Here is a 17923-nt window from a genome sequence, read left to right as displayed (position 1 = left end):
GTGACAACCACCCAAAAGGTGGCCCGTTTTTGCCAAGGGTTGAATGAGCCCCTAGACTCTTGTCTTGAAGTAATGAGACCAACCACTTTGCAAGATGCTCTTACCTGAGCCAAGCCATTGGTAAAAAAAGTAAAGAGTGATCAAGGAAAGAAGAGATCCCATCTTGAGTCTAATCTAAGGGGATACCTCCAAAGGAAATTCTAGCCAAATCCTTCCAAATAAAATTGTTGGTCAGTGTACCAATAGTAGCTTTGTCCCCTACACTTGTGCTATTTCTACCATGGAGCCCTATGGATACCAAAGGTGTTTTTATTGTAATGAAGTTGGCCACTTTAGAGCTGAATGCCCCAAACTTGCAAGACCCTCTTCTAATCTTGGTACTATTCCACAAGGTGGCCGAGCAAACCAGGACTGTGAAGCCCCCAATGGCCAAGCTGGATGAGGTGGTGGGCAGAGGCCGTGGACCGCCGAGACTGCTCACACTTGTGCCATGATTGGTGAACCAAATTTAGAAATGGAAGAGGAAGATCAAGCCACCATCCATGTAGCTATTATGGAACATCTCAAGGGGCCAACCAAGATAGACCTTTTCAACTCTTTATTGTGATACAGTACTTACACATTCATTTCTTTCTCTCCAGAATGCTTTTTTGTTATCAAGATAGACCTTTTCAACTCTTTATTGTGATACAGTACTTACACATTCATTTCTTTCTCTCCAGAATGCTTGTAGAAATTACAGTTAAGTCAAAAACTAGCCCAGAAAATGATGGCAGAGTTAGCCAGTGGAAAAGAGGAAGTATCCCATCATTGTGTGGGAGATCTTAAGTTTGAATTGGGTGGTGATTTAACCTATGTGACCACTTCAAAGTCTTGCCACTAGAAATTTATGATGGAATCCTTGGGATGGATTGGTTAGTTTCAAATAGTGCTAACGTTCATTATGCAAAGAGAAACATCACTTTTAAGAGTAGCCCCAAGGCCATGTAGTGTTAACCCGTAGTGTTAACCCAGGGAAACACAAGTAAACCTAATTCTCAGTTAGCCAAAGCTAATCACCTTCTTAAGGGAGTGCACAAGGGCCAAAAGGTCTTTCTTATCAAACTCAATAAGGTGGAGGAATCTAGTTTGAATCAGGACCTTTTGTAAGAACTATTTAGTAAGTTGCTATATAGGTAATCATGTCTAATAGTCTATTGCTAGGTTGTGAGTGAGAAACTATAGTAATTCTCCATGGGGAGCACCTGTCCTTTTTTCAAAAAAGAAGGATGGTATGCTTCGTCTTTGTATCTTGACCGAGGGCTAAACCAATTCACTATAAAAACAAGTATCCCATTCCTCGGCATTAATGAACTTATTGATAGGATTTATGGTGGGTCCAAGATTTTTTCCAAGGTAGATTTAAGATCTAGCTACTATCAGATTAGGATCAAAGAAGCCGATATTTTCAAAACCGCTTTCAATACCCGCTATGGCCACTATGAATTTATAGTAATTCCACTCGGGTTAACCAATGCCCCAACTACCTTTAACTACTTCATGCAAGACATATTCTGTCCCTGCTTGAATAAATTTTTTCTCATCTTCTTTGATGACATTTTGATCTATTTCAAGTTAGTGGAGGAACATGAGGAGCATGTACACGTAGTGCTACAAACATTGCACAAACATAAACTCTATGCCAACAAGGAGAGTAAGTGTACCTTCTTCATGCCTCAATTTAAATATCTAGGGTTCATTGTCACCCTAGATGTCATCTCAATAGACCCTGCCAAAGTCAAGGATATATTGGAATGGCCAGCTCCTACCCGAATCTGAGAAATTCATGGATTTTTAAGTGTATCACATGATGGTACAAAATATTCATTAAGGATTATGGCATGATAACCGCACCCTTGACGACTGACCTCCTCAAAAAGGAGTGTAGAATAGTGTGGTTATGAGTCCACCAAGCCAATTTTGACCAGCTTAAAGCTATCCTTACTTTTCAGTGCCAGTTCTCTAAAGCTCCTTGATTTCACCAAGGAGTTTGAAGTAGTCACACTGATGCTAGTAGCCTTGCACTTGGTGGCATCTTAATCCAAGAAGGAAGACTCGTGGCTTACACCTCTCGAAAACTGAAACCCTATGAGTCAATTATGCCACCCATGATTTGGAACTCTTGGCAGTTTGTTCATTGTCTCACGTTATGGAAACTGTTTAACCAAAACTTATTATGGGTCGTAATCCTCTTGCAATCGTTGTCATACTAAGGTGGTTCCTAATCCTAGAATGAATGGTGCAATCATTGTTAGACAAAGATCATGTGGGATATATATGGAAGTCGATCCCGGTAATAGCCTAATCACTCAAGCAAGAGGGGGAGAAGAAGTAAGAGGGAAGCATGAGAGAATGAGCGATTAGCGCTAATCACATCTAAACCCTAACCCTAAGTATACCACACATGCTAGATTAGAATTGCAAGAGAGAGGGAGAGAGAACACTCCAATTATATTGCATAAATGGGTTACAAAAAAGAGAAATTAGCTCTTATAGTTTTAAGCCTTTTCTCACTTGGTCGCTCGGGATTAAGTGACCCAAGGTGCCCGGAACATAGTTACAAGGCTTTTCTTTATGGTTTCGCCAATTAGCCGCCAAGATCCTCTTGTTTGACCTTTCAAGATCAAGACTTGGGAGCGCCTTTAGGGCATTTTCCTCATTAAATGATGGGATTTACAATATAGTACAGGTGCTCGTTACATAAGTGTGTAGACATAGTTGTCATAGAAACATGTTAGCTACATACAGTTAACATACTCCCTTTCCTAAAGTCGATCGTATCATCCTCGTGTGATCAGTGAAGAAGTTGTCAAGGCACACTGGGAAGTATTGCACTTGGTTGGTTCTCTTGTCTCTTCGAAAATGAGAGGAGGTGCCGGGGGGGTTAGTAAGATGGAAAGAAGTTAGTGGAGTATTCATGATTAATTATCCATGTAGTCGTATGGGCTCTTATGAATTTTGCCCAGTAGTACTCATTATTTTATTTTTGTTATTTTCTTTTTTATCACCTTTACGGCTTTAACATCTTCATGGGAGGAATCAGAGTACTTGAATGAGTAGACTAGCACAGAATACTTAATGACCAGTATCCAAGTGGTAGGTGGTGGTGTTGATGATGAGGGGTTAGGAAAACAATGGTGTTTGTAAGCAAGTGGCAATGGTGTTTGTAAGCAAGTGGCAAGGTGGGGGTTTCGGAGGTCAAGGAGATAACTCACATGGAAATTTCTTGCACAGTGAGATGTTGTATTCCGATGGTGATGTACATGTAGCTTTAGCATCTTTATTAAGACACCTTAATGGGTATCCATGTCTTAGCAAGTGGTCGAGGACTAGCCAATATTGAAGGTTTAGCTTAGGGTTGGTTTTTGTCTACTTAGTTTGATTTTTGCTCGTGTTACCGAGATAGTTGTTTTGCGATCCAAAGTTCTGTGTAGCCATTGTAGAATCCTTGAGCTGCAAGAAGATTCTTGGGCACCCACCATTGATTATCATGATAGAGATTGGGGTGCTTGTTGCGAGGTGGATGGTTGAGGATGTAGAGTTAAGGGTAATTGTCGAGACAACAAGGCTTGATTGTTTGTGTTAGATGGTGTCATAGTGCCCCTTCGACCAAATTTGGTGAGGCACAGGGTGTGGTAACAAGGGAGACTACCGGTGATGAGGATGTGACTAGAATGTAGAGGGCAGTTGAGGGTGAGGTTGTGTGTATGATTTCCTCTTCTAGACACAAGAGGACTGTGACTTCGTGGTGGTCGTTTCTTCTCGCCAATTCATTCGGCAGTGAGTGGCATCAATCCATTCTTTCCTAATTATAATCTAGCCTTGGAGTGCTCCTGTATCAATGACATGAAATCTACACTCCAACCTGGTTATTTCCAATGGATATTTTAGGAATGAAATACCCCACACTCTTTAGATGCATTTCATGTGAGATTTCAATGTAAGTGCTTTCATGTGTAAGTGTGGGTTTTCCATGCCTCCAAGAATATGAGATTGGTGTGGACCATAGGATATATGTGGGCTTTCCCCCTTTGTAGACCATTCTTAGTTGAGAATCCAATCCAAATTCTTGGTGGGTTTGGTTCTTGTGTGGCAGTTTGGGGCAGTGGAATTACCATATTTTGGGTGAAAGAGTACCCTTTGTGGAAGCGGTTGGTGCTAGCATAGGATTGGATATAGTGGAATCCCCTTCCTAGAGGATCATCATTACCTTTCCTATGGGAAGCTCAAGGGTAGCTGTTGTCAGTTGAGTTGATTGTACATGAGGCGTTATTGACCCAACTCCCTCCAAGGATGAATGCTTCTTTTTGGTCTCACCTGTGGGAACCACATAAAACTTACAAGCCGTTGGGTGTTAGAGACAATATGTATGGTTTGTAAAAGACACAAGGCTTCATATCCATTTTCCACTAGGCATCTGGATTTCAGCATGAGCACTGTAAAGAGATGGTTTGCTCAAGGAGATCCATGTTTTCCATGGTAGAAGATTGTGGCTAGCTATTATTGGAGACAACAAGGCACACTTTCTTTGCATATTTTTGCTAAAGGGAAAATCTAACCATGCCCGAAGGGTTACAGTTTCCTATTGGGGAGGTGTGCTAACGCTAATGGTGTTAAGCAATCATAGAATCCTTGAGCTACAAGAAGATTCTTGGGAACCCATCATTGATTATAATTATAGTGGTAAGAGACCAGGGTGCTTGCAAGGTGGATGGTCGAGGATGTAGAGTTAAGGGTGCTTGTCGACAACAAGGCTTGATTTTTTGTGTTGGATGGTGTCGATAGTTCCCCTTCGACTAGCGTTGGTGAGACACGAGGTGTGGTAACAAGGGAGACTACCCTAGTGAGATGAGGATGGGACTTGAATGTGGAGGGCAGTCAAGGGTGAGGTTATGTGTATAATTTACTCTTCTAAACACAATAGGACTCTGACTTCATGGTGGCTTTTTCTTCTGGCCAATTCATTTGGCAGTGAGAGTGGCATCAATCCATTATTTCCAAATTATAATCTAGCCTTGAGTGACATGAAATCTACACTCCAACTAGTTATTTCCAATGGATATTTTAGGAATGAAATGCCCCACACTCTTTAGACGCATTTCATGTGAGATTTGAATGTAAGTGCTTTCAAGTGTAAGTGTGGATTTTCCATGAGTTTTTTTACACCTCCAAGAATATGAGATTGGTGTGGACCATAAAATATATGTGGGCTTGCCACCTTTGTAGACCATTCTTATTCGAGAATCCAATCCATAAAATATATGTGGGCTTGCCACCTTTGTAGACCATTCTTATTCGAGAATCCAATCCATATTCTTGGTGGGTTTGGTTCTTGTGGCAGTTTGGGGGTGGTGGAAGACTTACCAGATTTTGGGTGAAAGAGTACCCTTTGTGGAAGCGGTTGGTGGTGCGTGCTGGCATAGGAACGGATACGGTGGCCTCCTCTTCCTAGAGGATCATCATTACCTTTCTCATAGTAAGTTCAAGGGTAGCTATGTTTTAGTTGAGTTGATTGTAAATGGGGTGTTATTGACCCAACTCCCTCCAAGGATGAATGCTTCTTTGGTCTCACCTATGGGAACCACATAAAACTTACAAGCCGATGGGTTAGAGACAATATGTACAATTTGTGTAAAAGACGCAAGGTTTCGTATCCATTTTCCACTAAGCATCTGAATTTTGGCATGAGCACTGTGAAGAGATGGTTTGCCTAAGGAGACCCATGTTTTACATGGCAAAAGATTGTGGCTAGCTATTGGATACAGTAAAGCACACTTTCTTTACCAAAGGGGAAATATAACCATGCCCGAAGTGTTATGGTTTCCTGTTGGGGAGGTGCACTCACACTCATGGTGTTAAGCAAGGAGGAGGGATGTAGGGTTCATGAAGGCACTGGTAGGATGGGACCACAAATTTTGTTCCTTGTTTATGATTTGGGAGTGTATTGATTATAGCTGGGATTTGCATCCAGTCTTGGTAAGCTTGGTCATCCATGACAAAAGCAATTGTGTCTGGCTCTCACTCTTCATTAAGGATTTGGTGACAAGCTTGGCAAAAAAGGAGATCATTAGTCCTAGATGTGGTTATGGAATCTTATGTAAAGGGACCTTTCATCATGGAATGTGGCTTCCATGTATGTAGGTTCACTTTGAGAGTTTGATCTTTTGCAGAGGTAGACATGATCTACATCCCAGTGATGGACCATTCATGCCAGTCTTATGAAGAGCCTTCCCATGATGCTATGACACAGCCACATGTTGAGTAAAGTCCATGACTACAAATATGTGTTTGAAGCTCATGTCAAGGACTTTGATCTTGAGGTCCTTCAATAGTCCAAAAAGGGTTTTGCACTTGTTCCATCTACTAGCCTTATCACCAATTTGGTGTCATCTAGGGGTGGTTCTCCCCATTTTTCCTAGCACTTCCTTGTGATGATGCTTATGCCAGCACCCCCATCCAAGATGGCTGTGACCTCATGTCCTTTGTAGGAAATGGGCAGGGCTACATTTGTGTCATCACTTTCAAAGTAGTAACCCAATGCATTTACTCGAATTATCAGTATGCCTTTGGGTAGTGGGCTTTTCTCATGAAGTAGTTCATGACTATGTGGCTCAAATTCATCTAAGGAATCTCAGTTATCCACATCCTCTATGGGAGTTTGTAGTTTTCCTTCCATCCAATCCCTGAAGTCATTCCATATATTTGGATTCCCTTGTAACAAGGTTCCAATGGGCATTTGGATTTGGGAGAAAAGAATGGCTAATAGGCCGGCAACATCTCGTTGATGAGGAACTCCATTTTCAAGGCTTGGTTCATAGGTTAGACTAGCAATGGTGTATGGAATTTCGATTTGGTCCTTGAAAGATGGGGTTTTGGTTGTTGAGACTTGGGTGCAGTAGGAGGGTAAAATATTTCAGCAAATTGTGTGGGCACCTTGTGAGTCTTCGTCACATTCTGTGGCATGGTCTGCATCAAGTTCCTTGATGTGAACGTGGGATTTGGTCTTGGCCTATTGTGGAATAGGAAATGGATGGTTAGGGGACACAGGTGGGGCAAGATCTTTTATTGTCAATGTGGTTAGGGGACACAGGTGGGGCAAGATCTTTTATTGTCAATGTGGTTAGTTTGGCAAATGGATCCTTCTCGTGTCCTTGATGAGCTCGGCTCCCTCCTTACCTAATGCAAAAATTCAGGTTCTGTTCCCAGACATCAAGAAATAGATCAATGGGGTATCGTGTGTCTTGGGGTGTTCTTGCATAGGGAAGTGGTAACCGCCCTTCTGTGAGTTAGGCCTGGCCATCCCGTACGAGTACTTGGGCTTGTTTAAAGATAGTACTTCTCTGTAATGGGGCTGGGATATTTGATCGATTGCTTTTGTAGTTTGTCTTGATTCCTCGAGGTTGCTTGGTGGAGTGGCATTTTGGTACTATCATCACTCCCTAAGAAGGAGGATGTGAATTTGTAGGCTTGAAGGTTAAGGGGTCCTTCACTAATAGATGGTCGTGAAGCTTTGGATTGTGCAAATCCAAGAGGAAATGGTCCATTAATTACTTGTCACTTAATCTTTCCCTTTCTTTGCAATGCGAATCGAGGTACTTAAATGTGTGCAATGTAATCGTGTAAGGTTTCCTTTGCCCTTTTTTCCAGGTGGAACAATTGGATAATGGGGCTCCATTTGGTCCTATATGGTGCAAATCCAAGTGTGAAGGCCTCTCTCACTACTTTGAAAGTGTCTTTGTGCTGACGGTCCAAGGATTGTAACCATTGCACCACCTTGCCTTCAAGGCTTAGTCCAAAGATATGGACCTTTGTTACATCATCTAAATCTTTAAATGCCTAAGAAATTTGGTTGAAAACCTCGAGGTGGGATACATGAACATGTTGTGGAATTTCGGCATGAGTTTGAAGATTTCCACCCACATTGGTTGTGTATGTGATGTCATGAGTGCAATTGTTGTGCCACTCCCCTTCCTGTAGCTTGTACTAAGATCAAAATGTCAATTTGGGAATCAAGGGGAGGTGGTGTGTGGGTGGGGGATGAGAATAGGCCCAAGTTTATAGGAGGAGACGTGTGTGCTCGGGGCATCTATTCACGTCTTGGTGCATGTATGGAGGTGCACCACTAGACGAGGGCTCTTCATAAATCGTTTCACCCCCCTCATAGCCAAGCGTGCTTGGTATGCTAACCACATGTGAATGTACAATGGTTAAGGTACCTCCCAATCGGAATGGGTGCACTCAAGGCATGCAACCATGACTGAAAGGTGTCCATGGTGTGCGTTGAGGCTTAAAAAAGCTTCCAACGGTGTGTGCTTGGATCAAAAATATAAGTTTATTCTCTCTTTTCCTTAAGTGTGAATGCTTTCTTAAGGTGAAATAAGGTTTTTTTTTGGTGTTTCATGTGTAAAAGCCACCCTAGTAGGTCGGGGAGATAGACCTTAAGCACCTCTAAAGATTTACAAAATTTAAAATTTTTTTTTGGTCATACACTTAGGTCGGTACGTCAGTACACACTTATGAGTTACTGGCCACAACTTTGTAAGCAAATCGCCATTTCTTCATGAAGGAATAGCTATGGCTTGATGAATAAATGGTCATTTGACTTTCTGAGTGAACGATCGTGGTTTTACGAGCGAATGGTCGTTCGACTTTTTTTTAAGGGTTTTTTTTCGTGCTGGTACGTCCATATCTTAGATGGGTACATCCGTATGCTTAGATCGATACGTCCGTATGCTTATGACTAAATGGTCGTACACTTTTTTCTTCTTCCTAAAACTGTCACACGATTTTGAATTTGGGGGGTGGGTGGAAATTTGAATTTTGAGTGGGGGACAACTAAGATTCCCTCTTAATGACAAGTAGGTGTGGGGGACAACTAAGATTCCCTCTTAATGACAAGTAGGTGTGGGAAGAGACTAAAGTTAGAGGTCAACTCCAAATTAATGGTTTTCAATTCATCTAGAGATTCTCTAACTCAACTAAAAATTAATCCACCCTAATCTCACTGTTAATCACCCTTTAATCCTTTTTCTTTGCTCTCTAATTACTCCTTAATGGTAAGGAGTAATTGAGATGGGGATTTGATAGGTGGATTAGTAATGTCAAGGGTAATCTAATGATTTGATTTTCTCCAAATAACCCTTCAAATTAGGCCTCCAATTAACCCACTCAAAAGAGGAAAAATTAAGCAAATGAGGCCCAAGTAGTGCTAATTCTCACTAATTGTGACCTAATGGGAGTTATCTAAGCATGGATTTAGGTCAAGGCAAGTGTTTAGAACACTAATGCCACTCCAATTAGTCTAATTGTTGCAAGCAATTAGGCTCAATTTTTGGGGTTTTTCTCTCTCTTTAAGCTCACTAATCACACTGGCCCCACTAGATGAGTAATAATTAGTGAAAATTAAAAGATTATTTGTGGTTTTTTTATTTTTTTTGGTTGATTAAGGTTCTATCTTATGTTCCTAACCTACCAATGTACACAAATCTATAAAAAACGTGATTGAAAGCTTAAAATTAACATAAACTCTAAGTTAAAGCAAAAACCCTCTCTTTTAAGCCCTCTAATCACTCAAATCTCTAGTTTTTTAGCTTAAACACTTACTAATCCTACCCCAAACCATAATCTATACACAAAATCGAAACAAAATAATCAACAAAACAAATCAAACGACCCAAAACCGAATACCATAGTTACTAATGTGATCTTAAGCCTTGTTCTCATTAGGATTTCAGGCAAGCTTTTGGAAGCCTAAAGGGTGTCTGTTTCCAAATCCGTTTGATTCGCTAGAATCCTCTCTCTCTCTCCTAGTGATCTCTAGCATTTCACATCCACCCCACTCTCTTTCTATTGTTCGCAAATAAGGGCCTTACTATGGCATCAAAACATCACCGAATTGAAGAAACATGTAACATTCAAGGTAAAAATGAGGAAACATGCATCCATGCAAATGATTTCACCCCTTTCAAATGAATCGTCATGTAAATGACAACCAGGATGGCCATATTTTTAATTCTCTTAAATATGAGCAAATTCTTCCCTTTAGGTCAAAAGTTACGATTCTTAGGCTTAGCAAGATTATGTTCCTATTGGTTAAACCTATAACGATTATGATGGCTAGCATTGTAGAAGCATCACACCTCTCTTTTATATTAAGTAGCCAAAAAGATTAAAACTCCAATATGGAGGATGGCCACGTTTGTCCCCATATATGCCCTTAAGTAAGGGTAGAAAGCAAAATTGCGAGTGAGTAATCTTAATTGCGAGTGAGTAATCTTACTCTGAAATAGTTTATAGTTTTTTTTTTCTTGTTGACAATGGTTGTAGCTAAGAAGATTATCATTGACATTGTTTCCTTATTGCTTGATGAATTTGAAAAGAAGAGAATGTTTTTCCTTGTTTCAATGGATATGTTTTTCCTTGACATTGTTTCCTTATTGCTTGATGAATTTGAAAAGAAGAGAATGTTTTTCCTTGTTTCAATGATATGTTTGATGTTTTCATTGCTAATCTACAAGTACATCTTCTCCCTTACTTAGCTAACTCCACTCTTGTGTAGTCACGGGTAGAGGCAGTAGCAAGCTCAGGAGTCAGCCCAGGGTATCCCCCCTATGCCACTAGGAATTGGATTTCTGCCCACCAGCGAGGGTGGACATGTAATTATGGAGGTTACCTAGTTCTGCAAGCCTAGGCTAGTGCAGTGAATTAGCCCACCTCATGTGAGTAGACATCCCCTCTAAGTAGCGAGAGGGTTTTGTACAAGCAGTAGTGCCTAAGGGGACAACACGCCGACTTGGTCCTCGTCGACTAGCCAACAACAAGGGAGTATGGTCCATGGGATATTCCTAGCTGGTTTGGTTTGGTTTTGGATATGCTTATGGACATGGAAGCCTAGATATGGCTGTTGACCTGGTTTTAGGGTCTCTCTTGTAAATATATTGTTTGTTGCAAGTATTGTTTTCATGTAAATATCATTGCTTTCGAATTGCACATTCTGTAAAGGTTGTGCTTCAAATAACATTGTGGAACTTTTTAATTAAAGAACTTGTTTTTATGTGTTTCATAGTGTGGTATGACCTAATTAGATAACAAAATTTAATTGGGTGAGTGGGTGGAAAGTGGGTGGATGGATGCCCCGATGACACTATCCTATGGACGAGCGGATGTATGAGCTGGGTAACTTTCTAACATATTTATTTATTATGATTCGTAGTAAAAATAGGGCCCCAAACAAATTCCATTTTAGGGGACTGAGCTAGTGGCCGTGCGCCTCGAAGAAAAAGGGAAAAAAGGTGTTGGCTTCTATGAACCAAGTGTGGACTTGCTCCATCCTCGATCACGCACATGAGTGCCATTCGCTAAGAGGAATATATTCCTATTAGAATGACTACGTTTTCCCTACGACGACGAGATAGAGTTAGATCCCTCCATTTACTTGTATCCTTATATTTTCGAGAAATCAAGGTGTTTTTCTCGGAACACAATCCCCTAGAATTCAACTTTAGTTATCCCACCCTTGAACAAAGAAGTTAAATGCTATAACTGTCAAGGATACGGACATCGCAGTATGGATTGCCCAACTCCTTTTGGATCAAGGTTTTCGGGGCAGGGAAGTCAAGGACCAAGATTTCAGACTCCACCTCCTTCCTTCCAGAGTAATCAGGTTCCTTTTTTCCGTCAAAATCAGGGAAACCCCAGAGGTAGACCCTCTAACACACCAACCCTCATATTCAATGCAAAGTAATGCGAGACCTTCACCTCAGAATAGAGAAAGTCAAAGAGAGATATTCCCAAATCAGCCATCTACTTCCAAGGCAGTAACACTGGAAGTAATAGAAGAAGAAAGAGAACTAAGAGATTATCCTCCAGCTCTGCGAGATGAGGACATCTCGCATTTTTTAAGTGGGGTAGGATGTAAGATTCCTCCCTCCAGCTTTGGAGATGTAAAGGTGTAAGAACCTCCCCTTCTGTCTCTTGTAATCATCCCCCCCTCAGAAATGGAAAAAGATCTTATTTTACCATATTTTGGCCTTGAGAGAGAAAATGTCTAGATAGAGGTAATTCAAAATTGAGATATTTTTAGATGCAAAAATTCTCCTAATGTCTAAGATGAATTTCCCTGAATAGAAGTTCAAAATGAACTTTTTAATGTGCATTAGGAATTGAATATGTGTATAAGAGACCTTAGCCAAGGGTCCACATTTTCAAAAAAAATTAGATTATTTCATATAAGGTTCCAAAGGTCCAATAGGATTAATCCAAGTGTTGGGAGATGAGATAAATACAATGAAGAAAAGAAAATACCCAAAAATGAGTAAATGCTCACATAAGATGAAGAGTTGACTGTACAAGGTTTATTAGTTAAAAACTAAAGCATGTTAGTTAAAAAAAAAAGAGATATTTTGATGAAATGATGCATTTTTGACACCTTGGTAATAAGGAGAGAGAGACTCTTGAGGTAGGTGCCTTTTTCTTCATGAGTGTTTGGGTTTTTTAATTCAAAAAAATATGATATTTTTATCTCTCCTCTCTCCTGGAGCAAACTGAATAAAAAAGGGAGCCAAACTAATCTAAATCTTATCCAAATTGGATCAAACTAAAGCTGGAAAGCTCTAGAAGCCAATTGGACTTGGTTAGTGGCCTCCCTCACCTATAAATAGACCCTCATTCCTTTGTATTTTCATCTTTGAACTATACCATGCTAGTATTATCCATAAAATTAGCATATTTCTATTATCCCTTATTTTACCTCTTCTCTTGGGAGCTTTGGAGCTTCTCTCTCCTCCAACCTCTCTTGAAGATTGCTCTTCTCCTCTTGGTGGCCAAAGGATTGCTTGGGGGCTTTACTTCAAAGTAAAGAATCAAGCCAATTTTAGAGGTAATCCTAATTTTTATGGTTTTTTTTCAATTACCTCAATGATTTTCTTCTTCTTAGCCCCTCTAAAGCTTGAGAAGCTTTCAAAGTAATGGTTCTTTCTTCAAATCAAGCTTTCCAAAGATTCATAATGTCTAATTAGAATTATGTTAATATTTATGCTTAATTATAATATTTTCTTTAAGAAAATCTCCCTCTTGAATATCTTTATGGCTAGATCCTTAGAAAAAGGATGAATTTCAATAATAATCTCTTGTTTCAATCTAATCTCTTGGCTTAATGAGCTAGAGAATAAGGATTGATATTTTTATAATTTCTAATTTAGTAAAATAATGGTTAATTCTTTTTAGCTTGATTATAAGTAGGAAAAATTACACTAACTCAATCTAAATTGAAAGAGGAATATACTAACAATTTTAGAAATGAGGAATGGTTATTCTAGTTTAAGTAAGAGAAATAATCATAATTATGCATATAATTATGCTATGTATGCATAATTTAATTTTAAGTCTAAAAGAGGAGTTCTATCATATTTTTATTATAAGTTTTCATTTCAAATAGAAAATTGAATATTATCAGTAATTGTAGCTATGGCAACATTTTCCAGAAAAAAAAGATAAATCTTAAATTTATGCATATTTTGATTAAAACAAGAGAGGAATTCCTATCATATTCTAGGATTAGATATTTTATGGAAAAAGAATGATTTTTATCATATTTATGAAAAATATTTTTTAAGTATTTATGCATAATTAATTAATTAAGAGAACAGAGAAATTTTTGATTAAAAAAATTTATACATAAGAATTTTGATGTAAAAAGAGAAATTTCCATGATATTCGAGATCCAAACAATTAAATGTGAAAATATGAATTTTTGGCATAATTTAAAATATGAGAATTTATCAAAAGTGAAATTCTGAGTATTATCATTTCTATTAAGAAATATGGGTAGAATTGATTTTGTAAATCCCATGAATCTTTTATTCAAAAAGAAGAATATTGAATATATCTTATTTTCAGAAATTTGAGAAAGAATGTGAAAATTATCCATCGAGAAAACTTAGATAATTCTTAATCAAAAAAGGAAATCTGGAATCTTGGAGGATGAAGGATCCAATGAAGTAAACGAAAATTTAGATTTAGTCTTAATTAATGAAGCTTAAGGAATGAAAACACAATACGTAAATGCTCTTTCTGAGTTTTTACTATAAAATTCTGATAAGGTTCATTTTTCTTTTTTAAACCTTCAAGAACACTTTGATACTTAGTTTTAATGGGATCAAGAAAAAGTTACCTTTAACTAAGCCAGGCAATTGGTAGAAACTTAGAAAAGTTTTATGAGTATCGAAAGTAGAGTAACCATACTAAATGGATGTGAATGGATGTGATGTGATGTGGATGGATGTGAATGGATGCAATGAGATGTGGATGGATTTGATGTGATTTGATGTGATGTGAATGGATGTGATGTGATCTGATGTGAATGGATGTGAATGAATGTGATGAGATGTGGATGGATGTGAATGGATGTGGTGTGATGTGGATGGATGCAATGAGATGTGGATGGATGGATGCAATGAGATGTGGATGGATGTGATGTGATGTGTATGGATGTGAATGGATGTGATGTGGATTTGAATAGGTGTAAATGGATGTGATGTGATGTGATGTGATGTGATGTGGATCTGAATAGATATAAATGGATGTGATGCGATGTGGATCTGAATAGATGTAAATGAATGCGATGTAATATGGGTGTGGATAGATGTAAAAGGATGTGATAAGATGTCATAAAGTATGGATGTGATGAGATGTGGATGGATGTGATGTGATGTGGATGGATGTGAATGGATACGATGAGATGTGGATGGATGTGAATGTATGTGATGTGATGTGATGTGGATGGATGTGAGTGGATGTGATGTGATGTGATGTGGATGGATGTGAATGGATGTGATGTGATGTGGATGAATGTGAATGGATGCAATGAGATGTGGATGGATGTGATGTGAGGTGGATGTGATGTGATGTGGATGGATGTGAATGGATGTGATATGATGTGAATAGATGTGATATGATGTGAATGGATCTGAATGGATGTGATATGATGTGAGTGGATGTAAATGGATGTAGGACGATGGGAATGAATATGAATGGATGAGGAATGTGCGATGTGAATTAATGTAGAAGAATGTGGAATAATAAGAAATGACATTCAACGATGTGGAAAGATGGGAGTTGTTGGAAACTCTAATTGTATATGACACCTATTTTTAAAAGACTGTTTTATGTTAAGAATGCTGGGGAAGCATCTTGACTATCTGTCGACTAAGGTCGAAGGACATAAGTGAAAAGGTTGCAACAGCTGGACGGAGAGTCAATGAAGGACGTCTCGCGTGGCAAGGTCAACCGAGGTCTTGAGACCTCGATTAAAATGGTGAACTTCCGGTAATGGTGGATGAGGGACCAAAGAAGAGGCCTATGAGTGAAGTGCTAGGTGACCTACTGCGAAGGAGCCTATAGGGTGCTGACCATATGGTGCTCGGGCTCTAGGTCACCAAAGATACCCGATCTTGTACTTATGTATGGGGTCCGTAGTAAAAAGAAAAAGCTTAAATATACTAGAAAGGGACCATTTAGGATTTGTGAAGTTACTCCACAAGGTACTATACACATTGAGACTCTTGACGGAATTAAACATGTCAGATTTCTTAATGGTAGTACGTTTTAATATAATATGGACCTCTTACCGAAGAATCCTTACTACGTGCTTCTCATGTGACAAGAAAGCCACCATGGAAAGGGCCACTTAAAATAATATCCAAGTACAACAGGAGGCAAGGGAAAGATGGGAAAAACTTCAACAATGTTGGGGAGAAAACCTTGGACCTATTGTCCAAGCTTATGTTGGAGAGGTAATCCACAACATGGAGGATCACCTCTCCCAGCTCTCAAAACACCCATTATGTGGATTACCTCTCCAAGCTTATGTTGGAGAGGTAATCCACAACATGGAGGATCACCTCTCCCAGCTCTCAAAACACCCATTAAATTGCCTAGCCCCTATGGTAAAGTGTTCTATAATACTATGCTTGACATGGGTGCTAGTCACAATCTACTCTCCTTTGCTACATGGAATTAGAGTTGTGTTATGAGACTGGCAGGAAACACTAAAAGGTAAGACTAGAAAAGATAATTTATATATAAAAGGTTTCAATATAAATAAGGTTTAGGGGATTTCAAATGGGAAATACCTAATATGCATTAAAGTTAAAGTAAAAAGGAAGTAAATGTTGCACAATGGAAGCCCAAGATGGAAGCCCAAGGGACACAGAGGTAGGCACCCCCTTCTAGGGGTAGTTAAAGGGGCTTTGGTGAATGAAAAGGCCATGCCTAGCCAATGAAAGGTCAAGGGGCTAAAGTTGGAAGGTCATGCATCACTTAGGCCTATATAACCATGAGTTTAGGGTCCATTTGGGAGATGGTTGGATGGAGAATCAAAGTTCTAGTCTTACAAATGCTCAAGCTTATAATACAAGGGGCATTACATTGATAGATCCAAGTTCTTTCTCTTTCATATTTCCATTGAGTTACTCATTGTTGCTAATTCTAATCTCTACTCCTTAATCTCTTTTCTATTCATTTCCATAAGTTGATTTCTATATTTCTCAAATCTTTTTCATACAAAATAAATCTTGCCTAATAAGTTGGGCATATCTCTTGTTTAATAAATTGGGCATACTTTGGAGATTCTACATGGAGTAAGTGGAGTACATGACAACCTTGAAGAGTCATTGAAGAAAATATCAACAAAGAGGAATTAATAGAATTTTTCTTCACATAATTAGAGATAATTCATAATTACCCAACCAAGGTCATTGTGTTACATTTTTTTACTTTTTAAGAAATTTTCCATTTTGCTTATTGCTAGAGTAAATAGCTTCTCAAGGTGGGAAGGATGAAAATGGGGACAAGGGGGAAAACCCAATGTCCTCTTTCCACATATTACAAAAACAAATGAAATAGATATGCAAGATTTAGATCTTAATGAGTATGAGGATATAGAAATGAAGGAAATGAAGGAAAAAATCTCTAATATAGAGAATAAACTTGAGAAAATGATGAGTCTTCTTAGCTCCTTGATGGGAGGGGAAGGATTAGGAATAAAAGAAATATCGAAAAGTAACATTGATGAGGGAAGGGAAAAAACTCTAGAAAAAGAATTGAATGAAACCATAATTGAGAGAGGGTCCCAAAACTAGAGACCAGGGTATGGTATTCAAAGATTTAAAGGCACCCACTTTTAGTGGAAAAGAGAAGAAGAGAAATAAAGATGTGGTCCATATTTTTCTACAAAAATGGCAAGATTTGTATCTTTTAAGACATGTGCTTGAACATAACCGCCCCATTGAAGCTAGCCTATCCTTACAAGGCAAAGCTTATAAGTGCTGGTTGGATGAGTTTAGCAGAAGCCAGGCAAGTACCCGATTCTTGGGATTCATTCAAAGAATTATTCTTAAAGGAATATCTTCCTGAAAATGAAGAAGATCGAAATTGGGAGGAGTGGGATAATTATTCTATAGAACAAAAGAATTTAAATCTCACTCAATATATAGATTGCTATAGAGATTGTCTTAAAACTTAAGAGCATAGACAATTTTCAAAAAGTAAGAGGCCTGAAAAGCGAGTACAAGAAGGAAGTTTGCTCCAAAAAACCAAAAAACTTAGATAAGGCTATAAGATTTGTAAAAAATTTTGAAAATACCATGGTTAATGATAATCGTAAAGAAAAAGATAAGAATTTGAAAATACCATGGTTAATGATAATCATAAAGAAAAAGATAAGAATTTTTCATATAAGTCTCATGGAGAAAATTTTGGCTCTCAAAAAAGAAAGGGTTTTTTCTTTAAAAGAGACGAACCTTCAAAAAAGCAAAAATCCAATCCTAGTAAGTTTCTAAAAAATCCAATTCTAGTAAGTTTCTAAAAAATCAAGATTTTGAGAGAG

Source organism: Cibotium barometz, chromosome 19 (genome assembly GCF_041138505.1).
Source record: "Cibotium barometz isolate CiBa-2024 chromosome 19, ASM4113850v1, whole genome shotgun sequence".
Lineage (NCBI taxonomy): Eukaryota > Viridiplantae > Streptophyta > Polypodiopsida > Cyatheales > Cibotiaceae > Cibotium > Cibotium barometz.
Note: the sequence above shows the minus strand (reverse complement) of the source record.